Genomic DNA, 26,193 nt, shown 5'->3' with positions numbered 1-26,193 from the left:
GACACTTCTGCTTGCTGGGCATCCCGTGACAGGCTGACCCTGTCACATGCGGTGAAACTGAGAGCACACCCACTTGGGACCTCGTTATTTCACCACGGCCTGTTACTAGGACCGGAGGGCGCGCGGCGTAGACGACACAGTGGGAAAATGCAACGGTGCGTTCTCCTGGACGGAGAGCACAGGGGAGCTGAGGCGAGGGCGGAGTCTCTTCCCAAGTGGTTTTTGAGGCACTGGAGATGCCAAAGGGAGTTCAGCCAAGGTGGTCCTTGCCATGGAGCTGGTTGGGAGCTTCCAGGGGTGGGGCAGATCTTGAATCGCAGAAACGGGGCATCAGAGGTGTGCACTGTACGGTCTGCAGGGATGCAGGTCAGGAAAGCCACCTGGCAGTGACTGTGAGCTGCAGGGATGACAGGGAGGGGTGCTGGGGAGATGGGGAAGGTCTCCCCAGGCTGAAGGGACACCAGCAAAGGCCCTGGGGCAGAAAGGAGCTAGGCCCGTTAGAGAAGCTGAAGGAAGGCTAGTGAGCTCTGGGACGGGGGGTTGGGTGGGGGGCTGGCGGGAATGATCAGAGAGGCGCGCAGGGCTGGCCTGTGCCTGCAGGGTCTGGACATGAAGGAGGGTCCAGATTTCATTCCAGAGAGCCGTGGGAAGCATGGAGCTGTTTAGAGAAGGCTGTGACATGGTTACACGTGCCTTAATTTTAAAAAACGACCCTGGCTTCTTAGTGAATTAGGCATGGGGGCTGGGAACCTAAAGGACATGGGGCGACAGGTGTAGAGCTTCTGCGGTCATCCAGGCTTGTGAGGACAAGGCCTTGCGTTGCTCAGGGAGGGACTGGAGATGAACATGGAGGAGGTACGGTCTACATGACCAGCTGATTGGATGGGGAGGTGTGGAGCTGCCAGGAGAGGAGTGGCGCCATCTAGGCAGAGAGAAAATTGGGGCATTTGTCGTTTGGATGGGAGAGTATCTGCTGCACATTCTCCTTCCCCTTTGGGGACATGCTCCCCATGGATATTGTGTAGCTTTGCTCCCCATCTCCCTGGGGGCTCTGCTCAGAGGGCCCCTTATGGGGAAGACCTTTGGGACCACGGCAGCCACATCTGTCCTGCCCCTGCTTTGTTTTGCTTGCAGGCCAGTGAGGGCTGACCAACAGCTTATTTGTTCTTTGCTTACAGTACTTATATCCTCTAGTGGGATGTGAGCTTCTTGAGGGCGGGGGTTTTTAATCTGTGTTATTCTGGTTGTGTCCATAGCATCTAGGACAGTGCCTGGCACAGAGAAGGCCGTCCGTAAGTACTTGTTGAAGGAATCGTGACTTTGATTTGGGTTCTGGTTTTTGTATCCTTTTCAAACTTGATTGACTTGTAATTAACCTGAGGCCAGAAAGAGGTTGGGCGGTGGGGCGGGGTGATATTTTGATACTCTACTGCTCATTTGATATGTCAAGACTTTTTTTTTTAGGCAGGATGAGCAAAAACATTTGATTTTTTTTTTTAAATTCAGTGTTAGGTTAGATGTGATCGAGGAAAGCAACCACGAAAATGTTTGAATATCACGTATTTTTTGTTCTTTACTAGTGATTTGTAGACACCTAGCTCTCAGTCTGATATATTGTTCAGATTTGGGGGCTTCTAAATTACAGCACCTTGCCCTTCCTCTAAGCTAATTGCTCGTTTTTCTCGGAGGGTCCATTGGCCTTTGATGCCTCCTTTATACTTTCTGGGGAAAGGTATGGAGGCTAGGACCAAAACTCCCTGAGAGAGAAATCTGAGAGGAGCACGAGATAAAAACCTCCTGTTAGAGAGAGAGCGGTGGATCTCTGGGTCGCTACATAGCTAGCAATTTGAAAGGACTGAGAGTTCAGAAATGTTTTCCTAAATCGTTACGACTTTTTGGGCATCAGTCAACTGCTCTTCCTTGTGAAACAGGAGCAGGATCTATGCTGTGAAAGAGGAGGCAGTGTATGGAATGGTTCTGAGTGTAGCTGTCAGAGCCTGAACGCCCCCCTGCCCCCCTTCACCCACTGGTTGTGTAGCCCTGAACAAGTCACGTAACCCATTTCTCTAAAATGGGCATCACCAAAATTGTGTTATGATTTGAGGGGCTGGGAGAAGACAAATATTCATTATTGTTACCATTTATAAGCTAACATAATTGATGCTCTTGCTAAGTGGAATTTAAAGGTGGAATGGTCTTAAAGAGAGCTAAGTGTTATGGTGTATCATTGGTCCAATCCAGTGTTCCCCAAACTTGCCCGAGCATAAGAATCTCCTCAGGGTGCTTGTTAAAAGTAGAGATTCTCAGGCACCACCCAGGCTTGCTGAATCAGATCTCCAGAGGAGGGGCCTGGGAATCTTGCTAGGTGGGCAGGGTGGTGACACACTGGGATTTTGTGAGCCCGTCCTTGGTTGCAAAATTCTGCCTGGTGGATTCCAGGTGTGTGTTTATGCTTGTCAGATTGTGTCCCAATTTTTAGATAGGAAATATGGTCACTGTTGATATAGGCCATCTCATTTAGAATCTTCCTTAGTCAGAGCAGATAGAACATGCTTCTGGGTTCCCAGGAACATGAGAGGATGTGTAGTTGTGGTTTTGGCGTAACTTAACTCAGCTTTCTTGGCCTTCGTTCTTTCTCTTTGTAAAACCTGTATGATCTTAATAACTTGCCGTGTTAAATACATAGAGCAACAGAGTCAGTATATCCTGACAGCTGTCTGTCCTCCTGAGTCTCTGCGGCCTCAGTCACTCTGGGCTGTCAGGATGACAGTGCCTGTGGAACAGTAAATGCACATGGAGGTGACCCCCAGGCTTTGTTCGGCTTCGTTCTTTTCCTCCTCTGAGGGCTGGGAACCAGGAAGGAACGTTTCACTTGACTGCACTTAGGACAGCGTGTTCTTAATCAACTGTTCTGGAAAAACAGCATTTTGTTGTTTTCACACAAGCCCGCAAGGTCATTTCCCCTCTCTGCCCAGGCAGTAGCTAATCATTTCCCTCTCAGGGACAGGGCACATGAGCATCTGAGACTTTTACTCGGAGGGCTGAGCCTTCTGCAGACCTCTGGGAGGAGTACAGGACTCTCATTTTTCAGTAAGGTGGCACTCCCCACCCAGCCGGGGCTAGGGTGGTAGTTCTCTCACGGGGCTTTAGGAAGGGTTGAAGAATTTCCCCGGCAGCCATTGTTTGTATGGGCCATGGTTTCATGCTGGTCTTTTACTTCACCTCATTTCAGGTTGGACTCAGCTGTATCCATTTGCATTGTCTTGGGAGAAATTGATTTGTGCTGAGAATCTTTATTTGGATGATACGTTCATTTTCACACCTGTGACAGATCAACCCACTTTTTGGAGCTGTTGTCAAGATTGCAGAGTTGATGTATATTTATAAACTTGCACATTTTTACTTCCTTAGAAAAAGTTTGTGAGTTCTTGAGGGCATCTGCCTAAATACGTTGAAAGTGAAGGATCTGGAGATTGAAAGACAGGTATTTCTTCCTTTTTTCCACTGCCCTCATGTTCTCAGGTGACAAAGTTTTGGCTCTGCACAGTATCAAGTGGCAGAATCCTAAAATTTTAGTGAATTTAAAAACAACTCATCAGGAAAATGTGAAATGTGGGCAGGTATTTGTTGGTCTGTGGACAAGCCTGAGCGACGAAGTCTTCCAGTTAGAAAGGGCCGGAGGTGGGTCTGTGTGCGACGTTTGCTTGCTTGTCTCCCGTGGGCGGATAGCAGGAAGCAGATCCTCAGTGGGGACTCCCCCCTAGCCCCCTTGGGGATGACGGGGTGAGCCTAGGCCTACAGCTTTCCTTCCCGGCTTTTCTTGCTGGTCTGGCTTTCTCTTGCTTCCCTTACTTGTAAATCATCTTGGTGTGGGGACAAGCCGGAGGTGGAAATTCCATCGTGTTATAGGCAGGAGAGATGATGACGGGAGGGGTTCTGTTCAGTCGTAGCCGCAGATGGAGGTCTTGGGACGTGCGTTAGATGTCTCTCTATTGCACATACAGTTCTCGGAAATAAAGACACGGTCTCTGTCCACAAAGCAAGCCCTCTGCCCAAAGGAACAAATTTAAGAAAACCCCAAAACCCAATTCCTCTCTTCCCCAAGCAAACACACGTACAACAAAAATGGACAATGAAGCAACATGTGCAACTCTAATTTCATTAAATACCCATACTTAAAATTGTAAGCGTTTATGTAATTATGTCTAATCATCTAAGAAATTAGTCTTAAGATTTTTTTGTTTAAGATTTTAATGATGCCACGCATTTGAATATCTCACCACATTGTCTGACGTCTTTGAAAGTGGGGTTCCTATTTCAGCCTCCTTTGGAAACTTGTGCGGCACCAAACACAGGACAGAGCACCTTACCAGGTTTTAGAAACGACTTGTTGAATTGCACTGAAGCGTGACTCAGTCCATCTGTGTGGGTGGAATTAGGCTCCACTTGCTTGTGGGTGTCCACATATTCATGATGTTTATTTACAAGCTGTTTTAGCTCAAGAAATGCCTGCTAATTTTTCTCCGTCTGTGTGTGAATCATAGAATTACCTCTGCAAATTAATTTCCTTAATTAACCCAGAGAAGAGGGAAAACTCAAACATGTTTCATTAGGTGCTCTGCTTAGGATAATTAAAACAATGTAACAAAGTACCTTTGTATTTAATACATAATTTTGTCTAAAAATGATGTATAAAGCATGTACTTGTCAGTAGTTGCCACTTAATTTTCAGATAATTTAGGACCCTGTTTTCATTTGTGTTAGAATGGTAGAATCTGTAGGGGCGCCTGGGGGGCTCAGTCAGTTAAGCTCTGCCTTCGGCTCAGGTCATGATCTTGGGGTCCTGGGATGGAGCCCCGCATCGGGCTCCCTGCTCAGCGGGAAGTCTGCTTCTCCCTCTCTCTCTCTGCCCCTTGCCCCGCTCCTGCTTTCTCTCTCTCTCTAAGAAATAAATAAAACCTTAAACAGAAAAGCAAAGCAGATTGGATTTACAGAAGAAATGAGACCTATTGGATTTTATTCTACTCTTCCCTATTACCTCTGTTGATGTATTTTTATCTTTGTAGATTGGGGAATTCGATAAGGAATTCAGTAAGCAGGAAGTGTCCTACTTTTTTAAAGTAAGGTTTAGAGGCGCCTGGGTGGCTCAGTCGGTTAAGTGTCTGCCTGTGGCTCAGGTCATGATCTCAGGGTCCTGGGATCGAGTCTCGAATCGGGCTCCCTGCTCAGCGGGGGGTCTGCTTCTCCCTCTGCACCTCTCCTCCTGCTGTCTCTTTCTCTCTCACACAAATAAATAAAAACCGGGGCGGGGGAGGGGGGAAGGAATGGTAGCATTTGTGGGCAAGATTCCTTCCCTGGGTCCCGTCCTCAGCACTGAAAGCCCGTCTTGGGAGGTGCTGTGATGGACAAGGAAGAGGGGCTTCCCTTGGTGCAGGAATGCGGGCCGAGGCCAGGCACGTTTGGGGAAGCGTAGGTGTTCTTACCAGAGCACAAGTCACAAGAGAGGAGGACAAGAGACGACTCTGGCAGCGCTGGGTTACTCTGCGCGGATCCCGGCTGTCGGCAGAGAAGGCTTGATTTACTCTTTGTGCTCTAAGTAGGAAGTGACGAGGCCCAGTTTCTGCTGGGGGAAGACCTCTTCTGCACTGTGCTGGCTAGAGGACTGAGTTCCCAGCCCTCCCTGCGCCTGTCTCTGCTTCATTCCCCGGGAAGCACTGGTCACCAGGGCACAAAGTGTATCTTTATTTATTTGCTTGCCCACTGCCTGCCTTTCGGCCGTCCTCAAGGACAGGGATGTCGGTTTCCCCACTGCCATCTCCAGCATCGCCAGAATGCCTGGCAAGTAACAGGTGCTCAGCAAATATTGATTAACCAATCAACTGCAGAGGTCAGTTTCTGAAATTAAAGTATGTCATTGTTCTCCCCACTAATTTAGTAATTGATTTAGAGAGGGAAAATTAGGATCAGTTCAGTGTGGGAAATGGACAACAGCTTAAACGGGGGGTGAAAGTTAACATCACCAGTGAGGGCCAGTGGGTATCACGTGGCCCTGGATGTGATGGTCTTACATCATACCCCAGCCAAGAACGTGGCATCGGAATGGGATCCCGAGGAAACACTGGATGCACAAAGGATATGCTCTGAAATAACTGGTCAGCGTCACCACGGGCTGGCTTAGGATTGGTCAAGGAGTTCTTCTAAAAACGGACTGATTTCCCGTGCTAAATCTTGAACCAATGGTGAAAGATGAAAAGTTACATACCCATATACCATAGTTACTGAAATTAGAAGGAAATTTAAAGCATTTTAACGCAACAGTGGTTGAAACGGTTTCTGGCTAAACCCAAACTAATGCCATTATCGGGGCATCTCTGTGTTTCCCACTTCTTTGGGTTCATGGGAGAAAGAGGTTAACATGAGCTTACAGAGATGGAGAGCTGCCGACGGTGCAGAAACCCAAAGCCAGTATCACGATTTCAGTTTTGGAGTGTTATCTTACATGAACATTTCTCTGTGCGTCAAAATTTTAAGGAGTAATTTAAATGCATTGTAATATTAGTGGGATCTGAATCCGAATCCCTATGAGGTTAAAAGTGTTAATAACCATAAAGTGCTTAGAAAAATGCCTGGTGGACACGTACATATATAAGGGGTCTAGAAGTGTTTTCCATGGTGAATTAGCACCCTTTCAGTTGAACTTTTATCTTTAAATCCATTTCTATTTATTTGATTTGCTTAAAGGTGAAGTACACGTATATCAGCCTCAGGTTCCCAAATGTTTTACCTTTCACTGTGAGTTATTAGTAAATCCATAGGAACAGAACTAACAGCACTTATTTGGTGGGAGTTTGCATTAAATGATTTCTGTCTTCCCCTCAAGTTCTGTGAATTTATAAGAGATGCTAGATAAAGGTGCAAAATAAAAGATCCCCAGATAGGCTTGTTTCTTTAATACAGGACTTGATTTTGCCAAAGCCACACATTTGAAAGAGCCATCTGACATTGACTCTTTATTAACTGAGAGAACAGAGAGAAACAATCTTGTCTCACAATGTTCTCTACCTTTCTGCTATAACTAGATTAGATATAATTTAAAATAGGTGACAAGTTCTCATCACCACTTCAGTGACAGCTTTGAGGCTTGAGAAAATGTGTGAATTACACAGAACAGGCTTACTGCATCAACGGGAGGAAAGGATATGCAGGTATAAAATGCTAACTACGAGATCTTTTTGTGATCGACGTTTTAGTGGCATTCCGGTAGTCACGAACCATTCCCCTCGTCACCTGTCCTTCTTTCAGGGCTGATGAGGCCTGGGCCAAGTGCACAATCCAGTTCTGTAATGTAATTCTCCCGACACCTTCTAGAACTGAGTGTTTCATAGGTGAGTAATTTATGAGCTCAATTTCATTAATGAGTAAACTGAAGTTGAGAAAAGGCACTTTACCCGTCTCAGAAGTGGTACTTTCAGATTGGAATACAGGGTGATTTTGTGTCCAAAGTTTTCTGTTTTTGTTTTTTGGGGGTTTTGGTTTGTTTTTTAAATCCTAGCTGCTCTGTGAAAATTACCTCTCAGAATTACTTCTCAGCATACTTACGAGAAACAGGTTTGCTAACATTCTTAACCAACTGCATAAGTGAGACAACAATTTAGTTCAGTTCACCAGTTTTAAAGTTTGAAAAATCAAGCATTGCCATTAGGATGGGTACCGTAAACCAACCAACCCAGAAAATGTAAATGTGGGTGAGACTGTGGAGAGATCCCAGAACCTCAAACTACGATGATGGGCATGGAATGGGGTTCGCTCACTCCCTGGTTGAGGGACTTTGCCCGGACCTGGGGGCTGTGCTGAGGGTTGGTTCGTGGGGAGTCTGAAGCTCCTGAGGGATTTGCAGCTTAACTGGAGCCAAAGAACTGTGTTGTTGCTCTGGTTTCCATCTGTACGTGGGTGTCACCCATTCATGGGACATTTCTCTGCCAACTTCTTGCTTGTTAACCTTTTGTGGGCGGGTGGGGGGTTTAAGCTTACTCATATCTATGCATTTCTGCAAATGCAAACATTGTTTGCTACTTTTCACCATCTCTCCAACGTCACATCTCATGAGGATGTGAGGATGTTCGAAGAAACTGGTTTAGTTCTTTTAGACAGGAAGACAGGTTTTTGACAGGTTTAGGGTTGTTTTAGTTGCTTGGTTATATGTTTCAGCATTTAACCTGGAGTTTGGAAGCTGGGCTTTGTTTTAATCCTCTAGACTGTTTATTATATCGTGGGATGCACCTGGAAAACCTCTGCGTGTACCATGCCTCAGTAGTCAATGCCATTAGTATGTCTTTTTTTTTTCAAGCAAGACAAAACACTAGTTTGCAGGTTGGTTTTGAAGACCATTTGCTAAAATGTCGATATCACTAATGAAATAGACCCTACCTTTTAATTAATTAATTAATTTTTACTAATTGTACTTGTCACCGGTGATTGGAGGTGGGGGCCGTTGCTGAGCTTTTGAAAGTGTGTAGCTGGGTTCTAGCGTGGTCTTGAGCGGCCTCGGAGTGGGAGCGCCACTGAGCACCTGTTAGCCATTAGCCCTGCACTGAGGGTACTAGAGCTAACGTGCACTGAGCCGCTACTCAGCAGCTCAGTTTTGTGGGTGACGACACCGAGAAGAGGTTAAGCTGAGCACACTGGGGGGGGCGGGGGGAGGCTCAGAGTTCGTAAGTGTAGGGCCAAGATACGAACGTGGGCAGTGACTCCAGGCCCCCATCGTGGTATCACAGAAAGAACCCTGGGAGGTAGATGACCGTATTTCCAGTTCACCTTCGAGGAGATTGAGGTTCAGAATGAAATGATGTAACCATAGGTCATTAAAGGGCACCCAGCTCCTGAGAAACCATGTGGTCTGAAACCCGGATTCCTCAGTGTTGCTCACGGTTGTTATTTAAGGCGGGACCACCTGTGTGGGCCTGTCCCACATACTTGAGGCCACTGGGCCTCTCTGGACCCCGCTCACTGGCTGCCAGTAGGCACCCCAAGGATGGTGCCACCCAAGAACGCCCCCACATTTCTAATGCCTTCTACTAGACGTCATATTTACATAATTTTAAATTTGTCTCATACCATTATACTACATTGCCTCCCACAGTAATTTTTTAATCAACAGTAATCAAACACGACTCTTGCTCATAATTTGGAATAGTTAGAATAATTGGAATAATTATAAATGCAAATCATTTCAATCCAGGATCGGAGATGAGAGAGCTCATCTCACCTGGCTTCCTGTTTCACAGATCAGACACACACACACGCGCACAAGCACGGAGATGGCAAAGAATAAATTGGCCACTGACTGGACTCACCCTCTGTGGATGTGGGGACCATTTCTTCTCATTAGCAGATTGCTTTGGGCAAATGTATTAGAGTGAGCTGTGTTTATTTTCTAATGAGTGATTTTTGGCCTTTCCAACGGAGACGTTTGGAGGGCTGATGTGATTGAGTTGAAACAGCACATCATGGAGCAGCAGGGCAGGTTTGTAGCGATTTTGGAAACGTTACTTTGAACGTGGTCTGTCTTTTTTTTTTTTAAGATTTTATTTATTTATTTGAGAGAGAGAGAATGAGAGATAGAGAGCATGAGAGGGGGCAGGGTCAGAGGGAGAAGCAGACTCCCCGCCGAGCAGGGAGCCCGATGCGGGACTCGACCCCGGGACTCCAGGATCATGACCTGAGCCGAAGGCAGTCGCTTAACCATCTGAGCCACCCAGGTGAACGTGGTCTTTCTTTTAAACAACGCTGACAGCACTGGGAGCTTGTGATGAGACTTGTCTCTTTTACCCCAGTAGATTTTTGTACAGGCTGCCCTTGATTTTAAGGAGACTAAAAGGCAGGTTAAATTATCTCACATTTACTAATCCTGAAGGCTCCCATCAGGATTTTTGGAGAATGAAAAATGGTATTGGTTGAAGACATGCACTTGTTCAGAAAATTTATCGTATCCCTGTCGTGTGGCAGGTAGAATTTTAAGTTCTGTGCATGAATTGGGCATGGATTTTGGCTGTTGTTTATGGTACTGATGATTTTTATGCCCTTTCTGTATCCTGAATAAAATAAAATTTTAAAAGATTACTCGTCTACCTCCCCTTAGGTCACCCGACAACTGTTGTGCTCTTTGTGTAGGAACAGGGTTAGAGATTCATTCCGGTAAACGTACCCTCTCTCCACCTGACAGTATGGCCCTCATTCATTTCATGGTATGCTTAGAGAATATGAAATGTGTTTTTTAAGAACACATTTAATGAAGAAGTTGATTCATTATGCAAGGAAGGTCATCAGATAATTATATCTTTTTTGAAAGCATCTCTAACCTCACAGAATTGATTTGGCCTCAGATTTGGATCATGTTGAAATCATCAGCAAAACGAAAGACAGCCTACTGAATGGGAGAAGATATTTGCAAATCATATATCCAATAAGGAGTTAGTATCCAAAATATATAAAGAACTTACACAACTTAATATCCAAAAACAAACAACCTGGTTAAAAAATGAGCGGAGGACTTGAATAGAGATTCTTTTTTTTTTTTTTTCCAAAGAAGACATACAGATGCCCAACAGATACATGAAAAGATGCTTAAAATCACTCATCATCAGGGAAATACAAATCAGAACCACAGGAGATGTATTACCTACATACCTGTCAGAATGGCTACCATCAAAAAGACAAAAATAACACGTGTTATGGAAGATGTGGAGAGAAGAGAACCCTGTTGGTGGGAATATAAATTGGTGCAGCCACTGGAGGTTCTGCAAAAAATTAAAAATTAAAAAATTAAAAATAGAATTATCATATAATCTAGCAGTTCCACTTCTGTTTACTTATCTGAAGAAAATGAAGACACTAATTTGAAGATATCTGCACCCCCATGTTTACCGCAGCATATGTACAGGAGCCTGGATATGGAAGCAACCTCAGTGCCCATCGATAAATGAATGGATAAGGAAGATTCGGTGTTTATGTGTATGCGCGCACATGTGCGCGCACACACACAGACTCACAGACACACGGGAATATTACTCAGCCATAAAAAAAAAATCTTGCCATTTGCTTACAATATGGGTAGGCCTAGGGAGTCATATGCTAAGTGAAGTAAGTCAGACAAGGACAAACACTATATGATTTCACTTTTATGTGGAATCTAAAATACAAAACAACTGAACAAACAAAACAAAATGGAAACAGACTCTCAGATAAAAGAAACAAATTGTTGATTACCAGCAGGGCGGGGGCTGGAGGATGGGAGAAACAGGTGAAGGAGATTCAGAGGTCAGCTGCCAGTTATAAATAAGTCATGGGATATAATGTACAGTATAGAGAATACAGTCAGTAATATTGTAATAACTTTGTATGGTAACAGATGGTAACTAGATTTATCATGGGGATCATTTCATAATGTATGAAAATATTGAATCACTATGATGTACACCTGAAACTAATAGGATATTGTATCCTTCACTTCTACTTCAATTAAAAAAAAAACAGCAAAAAAAAATTGGATTGTGGTTAATCAGTTAAGCCACAGAACTTGAGGAAACTGATAAATCCCGAAATGTCTTCTGGTGAATGATGGGAAAGAATTTGCAGGTGTTGGAGTAAACCTTCTCCAGATGCCCTTACACAAATTTAGAGGTGTTGAGGGATATGCATTTCTTACTGACTGTGGGAAAGAAAGGTTGAAACTGCTGATATGGATCTTTCATTACTAATTCATAAATTAGAGAGGTTGTTTTGAAATCACCCAAGTCCCAGTAACAGGAAAATAATTCTCCTTCTCCCCCTCCTTGTATGGTGATTGGGAGTGTGACTTGGGAGAAGTGTTTGAATCAGTAACTCCCTTTGCAGACACTTCAACTGATTGAGAGCTATTTTATGCCTTTTTTGCTGTCATGAGGGAAAGACCACTGATTAAAAAGCTTGCTATTGGAGAACTCTTAAAAAATAAAACTGAGGAAACAACAGATTTAGGGCACCTGGGCTCGTTCATCCTGATTTGCATACCTATTATTACACTCGTAGCAATGGCGTATCACGGTTGTCAACATTCTTAATGATGACCTTGACTCATGAAGATCATGTGGAATTTGGTTCTGGGGATCGTTGCTAAAAAAACTAGGAAATAACGCGAGAAGTGTATTTAAAGAAGGTGTTTGGGATACAATGTGGATGAAAACAAGTTACAAAATAATATGCATGTATGTCCTTCATTTGGTAAAACCAACCATGTTTCCAATATTTATGGCAAACCCGAGTAACTCTTCTAAGAAAATAAATGTTATTAGAAGTTGGGGGAAAACCTAATTCTCCACAAAGCAGTGAATGGACTGTCTTTCATAATGTGGGGGGGTGGGGTGGGCAACGATGTTGAAGAATGTTTTAATAGTTTAGTAGCCTGGAAATGTCCATATGTTGTGACCAGAAAAATAATTGTGAAACCATGTACATAGTCCTGAACTTAAAAAAACGAATGAATTTATAAAATAAGCACGTAAAAAGTATATATAAAAAGTATACACAATATACAAAAATATGCGAGAAATATACAAAAATTATACAGAAGGGTAAAAAGTTTTCACTTAACCCTATATATACATTAGTGGATCAAAGATTCCTGTTCTCCTCAAAAAGAACTGGAAAGAAGTATTTCAAAGTAATTAGTGCTTCTGATTGAGGGCCAGGGTTATTGGGCGTTTTTCTTGTCTGTACATATTTTTATTTTCTAATATCATTCAAAGAACATCTAGGGGCACCTGGGTGGCTCAGTTGGTTAAGCGTCTGACTTAGTTTCATCTTAGGTCTGATCTCAGGGTTGTGAGATCGAGCCCCACTTGGAGCTCCACTTCGGTTTCTCGCTCCCTCTGCCCCTCCCCCCAAGCTTGCTCTCGCTCTTTCCCTCTCTCTCTTAAAATAATAAATAAATCTTAAAAAAAAAGAACATCTAGTATTTTTTTCAACAGGGGAAAGGTAGAAAAACTGTAATACACAGAGATATTTTCACTTAGAGAAGAAATTCAGCCCAGAAAGTCACTTTTCTTTGATCTGGGCAGCTAAGCCTCATTATATTGTTTGATAACTGAGCCATTTGAGGATTTTTGTTTTAACCTGGGCCTCCCAAGGGAGGTGATGCTTTGTAGCCTGTGGTCATTACTACTTCAATGATGCCAACTTAAGATATCAGGGCCATGAGTGGTTGTTCAGGTGCCCAGGTTACCCCCTGGGGGTTGTGCCCCCTGCCCCTGGTCTTTGTATATGGCCGGCCTGGGTGGATGCTTAGCTTGTGACTGAGGAATACACTCAATGGAATAAACTCAAGAGCCAAGCTAAGTGAATCCTTTTCATTAGGATATGGATTTCCAAGATGTAGTCTTTGGAGTTCTGAGCAGCAAGAGACGGTGCATCACCCCAGCCTTTTCTTGGAGAGTTGCTTGTGGGCATTAGCGTTTTCAAGGTTCTGAGAAATTCTAGAGTCAAGAAACAGAGCATTGCAGCCAGAGAAGGGTTGTTAGTGGAATTCCACTGACATTTAGGAGCGGAGAGCCGGGCGGATGGGCCCTGAAGGGAGGCGTAGGCACTGAAGAGGGGGAGGAGATTTTTCTGGTCAAGGGGGTGCCTGTACAGATGTGGGAGTGACCTTAAACTTTTGAGTTCTCCATACTTAAGGATGTGGTTTCAAGGGGTAGTTTTACATGTGCATGAAGCTTTAAATGGTTTCTTGAACACGTTGTGGTAGCCTTGAAAAGTGTGTTTAAATCACATTTTGTAAATTACATAAATAAATTCCTATTTTAAGTCTTAGTAGGAGACTTGTTACTTGCAGGAATCTTTGTGATTTCTACTGTGTAAATCCTTAGTGTAATGTATTTTCATGCATCAGAGTTATTTATATCGAGAAGCCATTGACTTTCAGTTCATGGGTTTTCTTACAGCATTTAGAAAAATGAATGATACAATTAACCTCCTACTCACTGTGTCTATAAAGTGGAATCATTTGGCCCTGTTTTCTGCTTGATGTCTGTAGTTCTTCGTTTAAAGAAGTCATGTCAAGTGATGGGTAGAGAACCCCAGACCCCTGTTTTGAGGAGTTTAAAGGCTCTGAAAATTAAATAATCATGTCTACATGCATGTGCCTTGCTTTGCTAATTTTGCTGGGTAGCTCTTTAGCTCAGAAAACTTAAGCACAAGGGCAACAGATTAGAACCAAGATTATTTTTTTCTGAGTAAATGGAGTTGCTTCACTTTCTAAGTTGTGTGTTCTACCTGTCTTTATTGCATATCTCGCTGTAGTTTTAGCCATGTTTTTACACACACACACGCGCGCGCGCGCGCGCACGTGCGCACGCAAACACACAGACCCCATCTACTACATGCATTGACTTGGATTTTGTTTATATTATATCCATTAAAAAGTGGATGCATGATGTACAGCTATGCAATTGGAATTCAAGGCCTCCTTCACATCACTTGTCACGTACTGATGTACATAAAGGACCGAGAACGTAACTTACTTTACTGGGGAAATTGCCACGATGGCACTGAGATTTGTATATTACCCCTGTATCACTTTGTCTGAATTGTAAGGATCTGGCTTCCAAATAGCATGGAGTTCACTTCACAGCCTAGTGAGTTATACCGTTACTAGTGACTGGGAATACTTTTCTCGATGTTTATTGTTTTTAAAAGATTTTATTTTTATTTGAGAGAGAGAATGAGAGAGTGAGAGAGCAGCAGAGGGAGCAGGAGAGGGAGAAGCAGACTCCCTGATGGGGCTCAATCCCAGGGCCCTGGGATCATGACCTGAGCTGAAGGCAGACGCCTAACGGACTGAGCCACCCAGGCTTTTCTAGATGTTTATAATGGAGCGATGTTTAAAATTGATCATCACTGTTAAAGAATAATTTTCAAAAAGTTAAAAATGTGTTTCATGTAGGTATAAAATGAACATAGAGGCTTTATTTAACTCAATGAGGAAATTACAGGAAAACCCGAGTACCAAGTTGTGAACTAGATGGTGGGTCAGAGGCTGACAGCCCTGTCGACTGGGATGGCCCCCAGCGGGCCCACTGGGCGATGTCTAGCATACCACTGAAGGGACACCTAGGAAGTTCTTTTGTTCCTTTCAAAGTCTTGGACATTGTTTTCTGACATCGTTCTAAAAATACTTTATGAGCAGTTTCATTGGTTGAATGCTTATAGTTTTAGACCTTGAGACAAATGCCCTTCTCGTTTGTTAAAAGCCGCCTGACGAGATAGGTATTTGGATTTCCAGTGTTTGGTTTTGGTACCGTGTCCCCCCACCACTACCCCACCCAAGTGGAATAGTGAAAATAGGGGTAAGGTGGTAGCACTATTCCTGATGTAAACATTCTTGCTAGTGACTAAGCTACCCTCTCTGCTGCTTAGCTACTTTGCGGGAGAGGTGCGGCATTGTATCATTGGATATTCTAAATGAAAAATAGAGAAACTGAAAACAACTGGAAAATTCCAGTATTCTTTGTATATATAGCCAAAATGGGACAGTCCGGAAAGTGGCACCTTTTAGGAATATTTAGAGAAATGTTTGTTAATTCCACTTAATCGGACGAGAAGTCATCATGTGACAGCGCAGGTAAAAGAGACCGTTTCCCGTCACTGCCCCCAGGAGAGCCCTCTGGGTCCGAAAGGCGCCTGCTGATTCTCCAGCGGCTGCCCCTGCTGAGGTTAAAGGACCCAACTTAGAGACCCTCCCCCAAAGTGGCCCTATTTTCTAGCAGAGAAACCTGCAGTCAGAGGAGAGAGGAACTTGAATAAACCCGCGTTTCCTTAGGAATCGGGCCTCGGGTTCCTTACCAAGTGATGTGAGCTGTTCGACCTAAGAGAAGGTGGTTTTGTTCCACCCACACGGGTCCTAGCAGGTCCCCTTCCCCCCAAGTTCACCGTCTGCGGCCGTCAGGAGCTCTGCCGGGGGGATTTGCTGGTTGTGGAAGGCGGGCAGGCTCCCCCCGGAACCGTATGCACTTGCCACGACAGACCCGGCCCACGGCGCTTGCCCTGGCTCTGGGCGGCCCTCCTGGCCTCGTGTACCCCAGCGTCTCCCTGGCAGCTTCCCCTCGGGTTTCGGGAAGCCAGGTTTTGGGGCAGACATCTGATTGGCTGGCCCCATCTTTTTAGGTTCCTGGCCAGCCTATGAGCGGCTGCCTTGTGGTCAGGTCCAATCCGCTGTGGCTGTGAGTGGGGCGGGGGGGGGCTGTATCACGTGGCCGAGGCCCCGGAAATCGGCGGGGCTGCGCAGACGCCCTGACGCATGGCCACGCACGTCCGGTTTGAGTCCAGAGGCTGGTTCGGGGCCGGCCGCGTTTCCCGGGATCTGCCTTGGCCCTGGAGTTAATCTGTGTCTCTCTCGGAGTGGATTTGGGATTTCTTTTTCGTCCGCCTTGTATTCTTAGCACTCAGCTAAATTTTGCTTGTTTCGGGAACAGGAAAGACCCCTTCCGTGACTGGCGGGGTTGGTTGCGGCAGCTTGGTTTGCCGGTCCCTGCCGAATTGTCTTCTGAAGTCCCAACGCTACTTCAAAGTGTTTAAAAAGGAAATTAGAGGGCACCTCGGTGGCTCAGTCGGTTAAGCGACTGCCTTCGGCTCAGGTCATGATCCTGGAGTCCCGGGATCGAGTCCCGCGTCGGGCTCCCTGCTCGGCGGGGAGTCTGCTTCTCCCTCTGACCCTCCCCCCCAATGTGCTTTCTCTCTCCCTCTCATTCTCTCTTTCTCAAAAATAAATAAATAAAAAATCTTTAAAAAAAGGGAAATTAGAAAGTTCCCATTGTTTTCAGTTCCTTTATTTATTTATTTATTTATTTATTTAAAGATTTTATTTATTTATTTGACAGAGAGAGACAGGGAGAGCAGGAACACAAGCAGGGGGAGCGGGAGAGGGAGAAGCAGACTCCCCGCTGAGCAGGGAGCCCGATGCGGGGCTCGATCCCAGGACCCTGGGATCGTGACCCGAGCCGAAGGCAGACGCTTAACGACTGAGCCACCCAGGCGCCCGTTTTCAGGTCCTTTAATTTTCGTTAAATATTTATTCTTCTCAGTATCTAAAAAGAAACAAGATTCCAAAGGCAAGGCATTCGGATTAGTCTTTAAAGTCTGTTTATGGAATTGCTGGCCTGTAGATGCTCCGTGTTTGGGTTGCTGATGCCGCAGGCCGGGTTCCCCAGCAGCAGCCAGGAGGGCCCCTGGCTGCCCGCAGGATAGAAGTCACACACCAGCCAGCAGGGTTTATCGAAGGTAGAGAGAGAGTGCAGGTGCAGACGGAGACTCAGAAAGGAGAAGAGGGGGTCTAGTCCTAGCTCGGGGTCTGGGATTTTGTGGAGGACCGCGGTCTGGTGTACGGGTGCCCCTCAGGCATCCAGGAGCCGTGAGAACAAAGACGAGGGCTCACACGTTACTCCTTGGAGCCCGGGGTCTTGGCGTGGAGATGTCTAGCTCGGGTGGTGTAATATAGTATGATAGCTTCATCCTCTCCCGCTCCTTCATTAGATGTTATCTGTTCTCGAGAAATCACCGACTCCTTGCCCCTCACGAGGAGGACATAAACTCTTTGCTTAACGCGGCGTGTATAAAGTGGAGGTGCAAGTCCTAGCAAGAGTACAAGCAGGAAACGGAGCAAGAACAGGTGTTTGTGGAGACCTTCAGTTCTTCTATGTCAGTATGACATAACCTCCACTTATGAGACTTTCTGACTAGTTGGGGAGATGTTGTTTCAAAGGGAGGCTGCTGGGACCACAGTAGATGAGACCTTGTTTAGATAGTTTTTTTAAAAGGATTATAGCTTTTGATCCTCCTGTAATTAAGACTTTTCTTGATTGTGACATATGACTGCATAAAGATGGTTTTAATGAAAGGTAAAGTATAATCAGATACTAGGTAGGAGTAAGTACTAATTCAGAATTTACTGGGTGCATATGAGGTATTTTGAGAACAATGTTTTTGTTAAGTAAGAGATCATGTAGAAAATTCCTGTATCATTGTAAATATGTTGATTTCCGTTGTTCTTTCTAAGCCCGGTGGTGGGCATGATTGACAGTGAGGGGGCAGGGAGAAGGACACTAGACAGAACTGCAGAATCGAACGTTTAACAACGAACAGATCTTTTGAAAGTGGGTACGACTCCAGTCTTGAAAATGCTGACTCAGTGTGCAAAGTAAAGGTGGGTGAATCGACCTGAGAAGTTTGATTTGATGGAATTGGTCAAGAAAAACATGATAGGATTTTTGGGTGATTATCTGCCTTAGGTGCTAAGAGCATGATAGGCAGGGATAAAGTGTGACTCTTGCCCTCGAGGAGCTGTGATTAAATAACATTTGAGGATTATATTGGCACATCCATGGGTAGTGTTTTAGTAACCGCCAGACCCCGCTCCAATAAAGCAGGGCAGGGCATTGCTGATACCAGGACCTGCCATGTCAGAAAATTCTTCATTTTGTGAGTGTCTGAGCACAAGTTCTAGGCGTCCGAGACTGTTTTGGGCAGCCTTCGAAAGGGAAAATAGGGATAGATTTTCTACTTGGGGTGGAAGCATACCCTTCGGGTATCTGAAAATTAATATAAAAATATTAGTTTTGTTTGAAAGACCCTTTTCTGTGTCCCATACACCCCTGTTCCCATCAGTAACAAGACATTTGCCAGTCTCACGGGCAGGTTTCAGGGATTAGAATGAGATCCATGAAATGTCCAGGAGTGGTGCCTGGCCCCAGGCAGGGAAGCGCTTGTTATTTACCGCCCTGGTATCACTTGGCACCCAGAAGTGTAAATAGTGGTATGGGTTTTCCTTCTGGCTGAACTCTGAGCTCCTTCAGAGAAGTTGCTTTTGCGTCTTTGTGTGATCCCACTCGGGAAAGGTTTGCTGAATGATTCGGATAAAAGGTACTGTCCTTCCTCCTTCTGAGGAAGGCACTTACCTCCTCCTTGGGGAAGGGGAGAAGGGGTGATTTTTGCCTGAGGTCACACTCAGGTCTTCAAGGATTAGCTTCTGGGCGGTGACCATTTTGCTTTGTTCCCATTAATTTCTCCTGTCATCTCCTGGAGTATAGTTGCTTTCACTCTTCATCATCTTTGGGAATGACTAGCGTCTTGTATTTCTCTGAAAATGCTTAACCCCCTCCCCGCCTCCATCAGATGCTCTCCTTCAGCTCCCACATTTTAGTGGGCTGCAGTTTGCAGATCTGTCCTCTTCTTCCGGATGAACCTGTTCCTCCAAACTCCACTTTACAGAAGAGAAGAAAAGGGAAAGCCCGTTGAGAGGCAGGTTGGGAAATCGCCAGGGTAGTAAATGGATGATTTTTTTGTGGTTTGTGTTTTCTTTTACACCCTGGGGAGCAGCTCAGAGAAGGAGCTCTGGCTTCCCCCGCAGAAGCATGATGTCCTGCATAAGGGCTGAGGGGTGGGGAGGAGACATCCAATTCCCTCTTCGTGCTAGTCTTTAAATCTAGAAAAAGTAGGAATGCGGTGCAGTGAGGGGCAGATCGAGGCTTTCCTGGAGTGTAATCCCACGTCGTTCTCCCTGGCCAAGAGGATGATGCCAGCCACCAGCAGAAGGCAGCCTAGCGGAGTCTGCCTGACTTGATGCCTGGGGCCCGGCAACTGCCCCTGAATCCCTCCCTCCTGAGAGACTGCTGAGGTTCTTCTCCAAGCAGAGGAGAGAAAGAAATGGTGGAATTAAACTGTGTGTGTTGAGTCTCAGACTAAGATTTAATTTGCATTTGCTGTTTAGGAGTGAGAATGAGAAAAACTGCTGTGGTCTTTGCTATTCATAAAGTGTAATCTTAATGGAAAAACGTAGTAAAATAGAAAAGTGTGATGAAATTGATCTTGTGCTGTTACTGGTCTCCATATTATGCTTGTCCAATTACACGCCATCTTCCCCCTGAGAAGAAACAACTGAATTATAATTACAGAGTTTGGGCCGGGGCTGCTGACAATGAAGCGTGCCAGCTGCAGTTTCTGGTCACATGTCCTTGGTGGACAGTGGCAGTTGATTTCAGCATCGTCCCCCCGGGGTTGTCCTGTGGGCGGCCTCTCCCTCCCAGTCTCTCAGGCTGGCCCCCAAGAGGAAGCTACTCTTGGAGCGCCTGGGTGGCTCAGTCGGTTGAGTGTCTGCCTTCGGCTCAGGTCATGGTCCCGGGGCCCTGGGATGGAGCCCTACACCGGGCTCCCTGCTCGGCGGGAAGCCTGCTTCTCCCTCTCCAGCTCCCCCTGCTTGTGTTCCCTCTCTCACTATATCTCTCTCTGTCAAATAAATAAATAAAATCTTAAAAAAAAAAAAAAGATGAAGCCACTCCAGGAGGAAGAGATAAGCTTTGAGAGGACTGGCCCTACAAATACAAACCTGTAAAGTGGGAGCTGGCCATGCCTTGCAGAATGCCGTGAACTTGAATCTTTTCCTTCGTCAACCTTGCTTCTTTAACGCTCATTGCTTTTTACTCTTGGAGCCTTCCGCTCCAGTGTGGTTTTTCTTGAGAGGAAGTGAGCAGTAGGAGACACACAGTGGGGTCAGTATTGCTACCCAGGATTAGTGAGTAAGGAAGGCTGCCTTATTCCGTCCCCTCTCCACCCAGTATTCTTCTGCCAGCCCCTGGGTTAACGTCTGGGAAGATCTTGTCTTACTACACTCGGTCTCAACTGAAAGGTAGAGCCACAGCCCTGCCCGTGTAATTTGGATAATTTTTTCCCCCTAGGTGCTTTCCTCTGCAAGGTGAGCACAGTTACCTGGCTTACTCACAAGTCCCAGAAAGAACGCCCCCCCACCCCCCCCACCGGTTGTTTCTTCAGGGCATGTGTCCGGTGTGGAATGAAACCTGCAACTTTGTAGTACGCTCCTTGTGCCTGATCCCATCTACAGAAGATCCCCGGAGAGCTCTCAGCCACTGGAACCATTAGCTCCTCTATAAAAAGAGTCCATCCAGGCCTATTTTTGTTTCTGTCCTCAAGCCACTTGCTATCAAGACATTACCCCATCTCATAGGAGGAAGGCAAGCCGATACCCTTTACTCAGGACAAACCAGAAGCAATTTGAAACCAGGGAATAGTGAAAGAATCATTAAGTGATTTTGAATTGACCAGCAGGCTTGGTTGCTTTCATTTGGAAGCAGAACAGTGTCTTTGGTGCCCCGGAGACTTGATGGGAACGCTTTCCTTTTTTCTCGCACTGTGACCTTGGACAGGTTTGCAAGCTTGGCCAAGTTACCTGATCTCTCGGGGCCCGGGGGCTGCATCCGATCAGTTGGGGATCCTGAGGCCTCCCCGCTTTGCAGGGTTCTCCTAGCATTTAATGTAAAGGCATTTAATTGATTTATGTATGGTGTCTGAAGGTTCTAGCTATTGTCATTGACGTTATTTCGTACTTCGCAGTGAGGGTGCAGGAAGGCCCTTTGAGAGACATGCCTTTTGGCGAGCACACCACATAGAGCCTTATATTCACTTGCTTTGGTGGTTTTCTTGCCTCTCCCTCTTCAAGTAACAGAATAGAACATTCTCCTTTTGAACTGTGTTCCCTGCTTTTTGAAAGTAGTGTGATTGAATTAAATATTCATGCAGGTATGGCATGTCGTTTGAAGGGGGCATTATCATAGGCTTCCTCAGTAATTTTCTGGTGGCAGTTTGCCTCCGCATCTGTGACTTTTTCTGACGGACCTCATGTTCTTTTGATTTCCCTGCTGCGGTGGGAAATGCGTACGGAGCATCAAACAAATTAACATGACAGAAAATTACACCTTGTGAAGTGTACGGATTTCTTTTGAAACTTCTCCTTTGAGGCACAGAAAGATAAGTGGGCCTACTTTATAAGTGACAGAACTAGTCAACTTTCTGGTAATTCAAAAGACTTTTGTGGACCCTGCATTACTTGGTTCTTTTCCTTTAAATGATTCAGGAGCAGGAACCATACAATATATTCTGTATCTAATTAGTCTGGCCTCTTTTCTGTGAACATTTTTCCTTTTGGTTTTCTGGTGTCTCTAGCCCTGCGTAGAAGCCATGAACAGGAATGGCTTTGGGGGCGCCTGGGTGGCTCAGTCGGTTAAGTGTCTGTCTTCAGCTCAGGTCATGGTCTCAGGGTCCTGGGATCGAGTCCCGCATCAGGCTCCCTGCTCAGCAGGGAGTCTGCTTCTCCCTCCCCCTCTGCTGCTCCCCCTGCTTGTGCTCGCTCGCTCTCTCAAATAAATAAAATCTTTAGGAAAAAAAAGGAGGAACAGTTTTGCCTCACCTACTGTTTAGCTTGGTGTATCACCCTTACCCACTCTGAGACGCAGAATGCTTATCTATCTGCGGGCTTCAGAGCAATTAGAAGATCAAATGCGTTGATGTATCAGTAACTTAGTCTAGCTTTTAGCACAAACTCGTTTGGTTATTACCTGTATTTTCATAGGTGTTTTTGTACTATAGAAAGGAGATCCAGTCTCCCTTCTCCCTTCCCTCAGCTCCCCTTCCCTCATCTAACCGCCAGTGGGACATTCATCTATTTTTATCATAAAATAGCTTCTGTGTCCTACAGTCTCTAGAGATCCTGCAGGTTGACCTCAAACAACCATCCAATCAGCCAAAACATTTTCCTCCGACGTGTCAACATCTTTCTGAGATAGTATCTCCTTGTGGTCAGTGACTACTTGCTTCTCTCTTCCCAAAGCATTTTATTTTGGTCCAGATACAGGGATTCGTGGACTTCCAGGCAGATGCTTGGATAACAGGACCTTGCCCAACAGGCAAAACTAATGTGTGGTATTTGAAAGTCAGGGTGATGGTGACCTTTGGGGAGAGTGGTGGCTGCACGTGTGTGTTCACTTTAGGTAAATTAAGCGAGCCACTCAAGATTTTTGTGTTTTTCTGTATGCAGGTAATACGTTAATACAAATGTTAATTAATTTTTTAAAAAGTTAACTTTTGGGGCACCTGGGGGGTCAGTGAGTTAAGCATCTGCCTTCGGCTCAGGTCATGATCTCAGGGTCCTGGGATCGAGTCCCGCATGGGGCTCCCTGCTCAGCGGGGAGTCTGCTTCTATCTCCCTCCCTCTGCCACTCCGCCTGCTCGTGTGCGTGCGCATACTCTCTCTCTCTCTCTCTCTCAAATAAATATATAATCTTAAAAAAATAAAAGGGTAACTTTTCCCTCTTTTTGCAGATACCATAATTCACGCATGTATTGGAAGGGTGATAGCTCATTCTTAGTTGAGAAAGTCTTAAATGAAATTAAGTGAGGAAGCAAGTCTAAGCCTGTAAGGGGATGTGGGTCAAAGACAACTTACAAGCTCTTTGATCATACACATTTGTATATAGATGGTCTGTAGATGTTCTACTTGCTAGTGATTGTGTTCGGTAAAAAAGGAAAATTTAAACAGGTTGCTACCCTTTTACCCTGTAGTTGTAATTCTTATAGTTTGAAAAATGATTCTTTCTTGCTTCTTTATCTTTCTCTGTATCATCAATTAGCAAATTATTTGCCTGACTGGAGAAGAGATCACTTATAAAAGTGTATGATTTTAAAACTCACGCTATACCATTAGGTGCGCTTGCTGTATACAATTTTTTATTAGCCATGGATTTACATGCTTGCTTCTGTATGGCTTTCCCTAATAAGGTTGACTCTGTGTACTGTGACAGCCAGAAATTAGCTGGGAAGTGGGAAAGAACAGTTTTTGCTGTGGATAGAGAACAAGAGGTAAACAATAGTTACCCTGGATTATAGGTTTTTCTTATAAACAGCTCATTGTCTTAGAAGCAGCTCATTACATTTTAATTTACTTATTTTCTTCTAGGTTGGAAGGAAGATTGATGCAGACAAAAGCAACATGATTCAGGTAAATGGGTTTTTATTTTCTTTATGTACCTTTTATGCTTGGTTTATATTTCCCATGTTTTCCCACTGAGAAGAACTAAAATAAAAACCTCGATTTTTGTGGCCAACTTGAATATATAAAGAATGTTTTGGGTATATAGCGGTAATCGTCGAACGCCTACTTAGACCTTTTAATTAATTTAGTCACATATTGTATATTTAATAGTCGTGTATTTCTGTCAAACAATATTATGACTCATGCTGTTTCCTACCTCAGAGTAACTTTCTTCCCAGTCCTTACATATGTATCTGATGCCAGCGACTCTATTATTGGTCACATTTTTGAAGCCCCCAGTAGCATTTTCCAGAGCACGTTAACCATTTTAGTTGTTTGCAACGCAGTGCGCTTGGAATCCGTGCGTGGTGCTGTAACTGGAAGTTTTACTCCCAGCTGTAAGTGACCATGTACCCAGTGTTAGGACAGCTGTTATTCTGGAGATCTCTACTGGGTGACGGTTTGTAGGTTGGCTTTGTTAACTATTCTGTCCTGCTTGCTTGCTTCCATCCATTCATGTATTTTATTTATTTTGAGATAATTACATGCACAGTGTTTGCAGTTAAAATAATTCTATAACAGGGATGCTTAGGTGGTTCCGTTGGTTAAATTTCCGACTCTTGATTTTGGCTCAGCTCATGATCTCGGAGTTGGGAGATCGAGCCCCACGTTGGGCTCCTCGCGCAGCGCGGAGTCTGCTTGGGATTCTCTCTCTCCCTCTCCCTCTGCTTCTCCCCCACTCATGCTCTCTGTCTCACAAATAAATAAAGAAAACACAATACTATAACAGCCATTCCCCGTTGTTCATATGCTGCCAATACTCCTTTGCCTAGAGGAGCCCTTTCCAACTCTTTCCCTTATATTCTCTCACATTTGCCTACCTGTTTCTAAACAACACACCATATGCTGTAAGTACCTATTTACTGATCTCTTTTAAAATTTTAGGCTTTTATTGATTTCCTGCTAAGGATTTAGCCCTCACACGTCACCCCTTACCCTCAGCGTGCACCGTCTCCTCCTCTCTCCATTTTGTGCTTATAGTTGTGTTATGGTGTGTGGACACGTTAATACTTAATGTTTGCTTTATTATGACTGTATTTTGTTTGTAGCTGAGCTTTGTGACACTTATGTGTAAATGTCTCAGGCCGTTCTGCTTCCCAGCTGGTTGTGTAGGATCTGCTTTGTTTCTCGGGAAAATGTTTGACTCTTCTTTATTCTCAGAATGCTGAAATTTCCAGCTGGGACATAGGTCTTAGGATCTTTTGATGTCAGTGGACCTTTCAGTTCTGAAACTCATGCCCTTCAATTTGGGAAGTTTTCATGTACTACTACTTGGATGATTTCCTTTCCACTCTTTTTTCTCTTTCCTGCGAGCTTGTTAGTTGACTCTTTGGACCCACTGGTTTGATTCTCTTCATCTCTTAGGTTTTTCTCTGAACTGTTTTCCATCTCTGTGTGTTTTTGTTATACTTTCTGAGAGATTTTTTTATTATTGTCGAACTTTTAATTTCTGCCAGTGTGTTTTAATTTTTACTGGTTTCTGAATGTTTCATTTTTAAAAAGAGGATCCTGTTCTTGTTTCATTGGAATAGGGATGGTTTGTCTGGCTCTACCAGCTGGGGAAAAGATCTGGGATTCTAATAGCCACCCCCCCCCTTTTTTTTTTTTTTTGCTCAAAACAACACAGTAGTTTTTTGACCTTAGAGTTCTTTAGGTCAGAAGTCCCCTGATGGTTCCCACTGGGCCACAGTCAAGGTGTCTGGTTGCGTTCCTTTCTGGTGGCTCTAGAGGAAAATCCGTTCCCTGCCTTGTTCTAGCTTCTAGAGGCTGCTGATTTCCTTGGCTGTTGGCCCCTTTCCAGGCAGGGGCTGCTTTAAATGAGCAGGTCAAATACATCTCATACTGCATTTCTCTGACCTCTTCTGCCTCCCTCTTTGACTTTTTAGGAACCTTGTGATCACATTGGACCCACCTAGATAATCCAATATAATCTCCCACCTTTTTTTCTATTGTGGTAAAAAAACCAAAATATATAAAATTTGCCATTTTAGCCATTTTTAAGTATCTAGTACAGTAGCGTGAACTATATTGATATTGTCGTACAGCAGACCTCTAGAACCTTTCATCTTGCAAAACTGAAACCCTGGACCCATCGATCGAGCTCTCCCTTCCTCCCTGCCTCAGCCTCTGGCACCCACCTTCTTCCCCCGGTTTCTCAGAGTCTGACCACGTCACATACCTCATGGAAGTGGAATCTTACGGTATTTGTCTTTGGGTGACAGGCTTCGCTT

General features: G+C 44.8%; 1 protein-coding gene across 24 annotated transcripts in view; it reads left to right on the top strand.

Moving 5' to 3' along the window:
- SGMS1 (sphingomyelin synthase 1) overlaps positions 1-26,193 on the top strand; it is a 266,979-nt gene that overhangs the window by 99,933 nt on the left and 140,853 nt on the right. For 23 of the 24 annotated variants that reach the window (XR_012374280.1, XR_012374270.1, XR_012374275.1 and 20 more), the window contains one exon: positions 23,828-23,869. The exons of the other annotated variant lie outside the window; for it this stretch is intronic. The gene's annotated coding sequence lies outside the window, so the exon portion shown is untranslated. The remainder of the gene's footprint in view (positions 1-23,827; positions 23,870-26,193) is intronic. 24 annotated transcript variants of the gene reach the window in all.

This window comes from Callorhinus ursinus, unplaced genomic scaffold, assembly GCF_003265705.2.
Source record: "Callorhinus ursinus isolate GAN/ISIS: 27379988/994484 unplaced genomic scaffold, GSC_fseal_2.0 scaffold32, whole genome shotgun sequence".
In the NCBI taxonomy this organism is placed as follows: Eukaryota; Metazoa; Chordata; class Mammalia; order Carnivora; family Otariidae; genus Callorhinus; species Callorhinus ursinus.
This window is presented reverse-complemented; position numbering and strand designations above follow the sequence as displayed.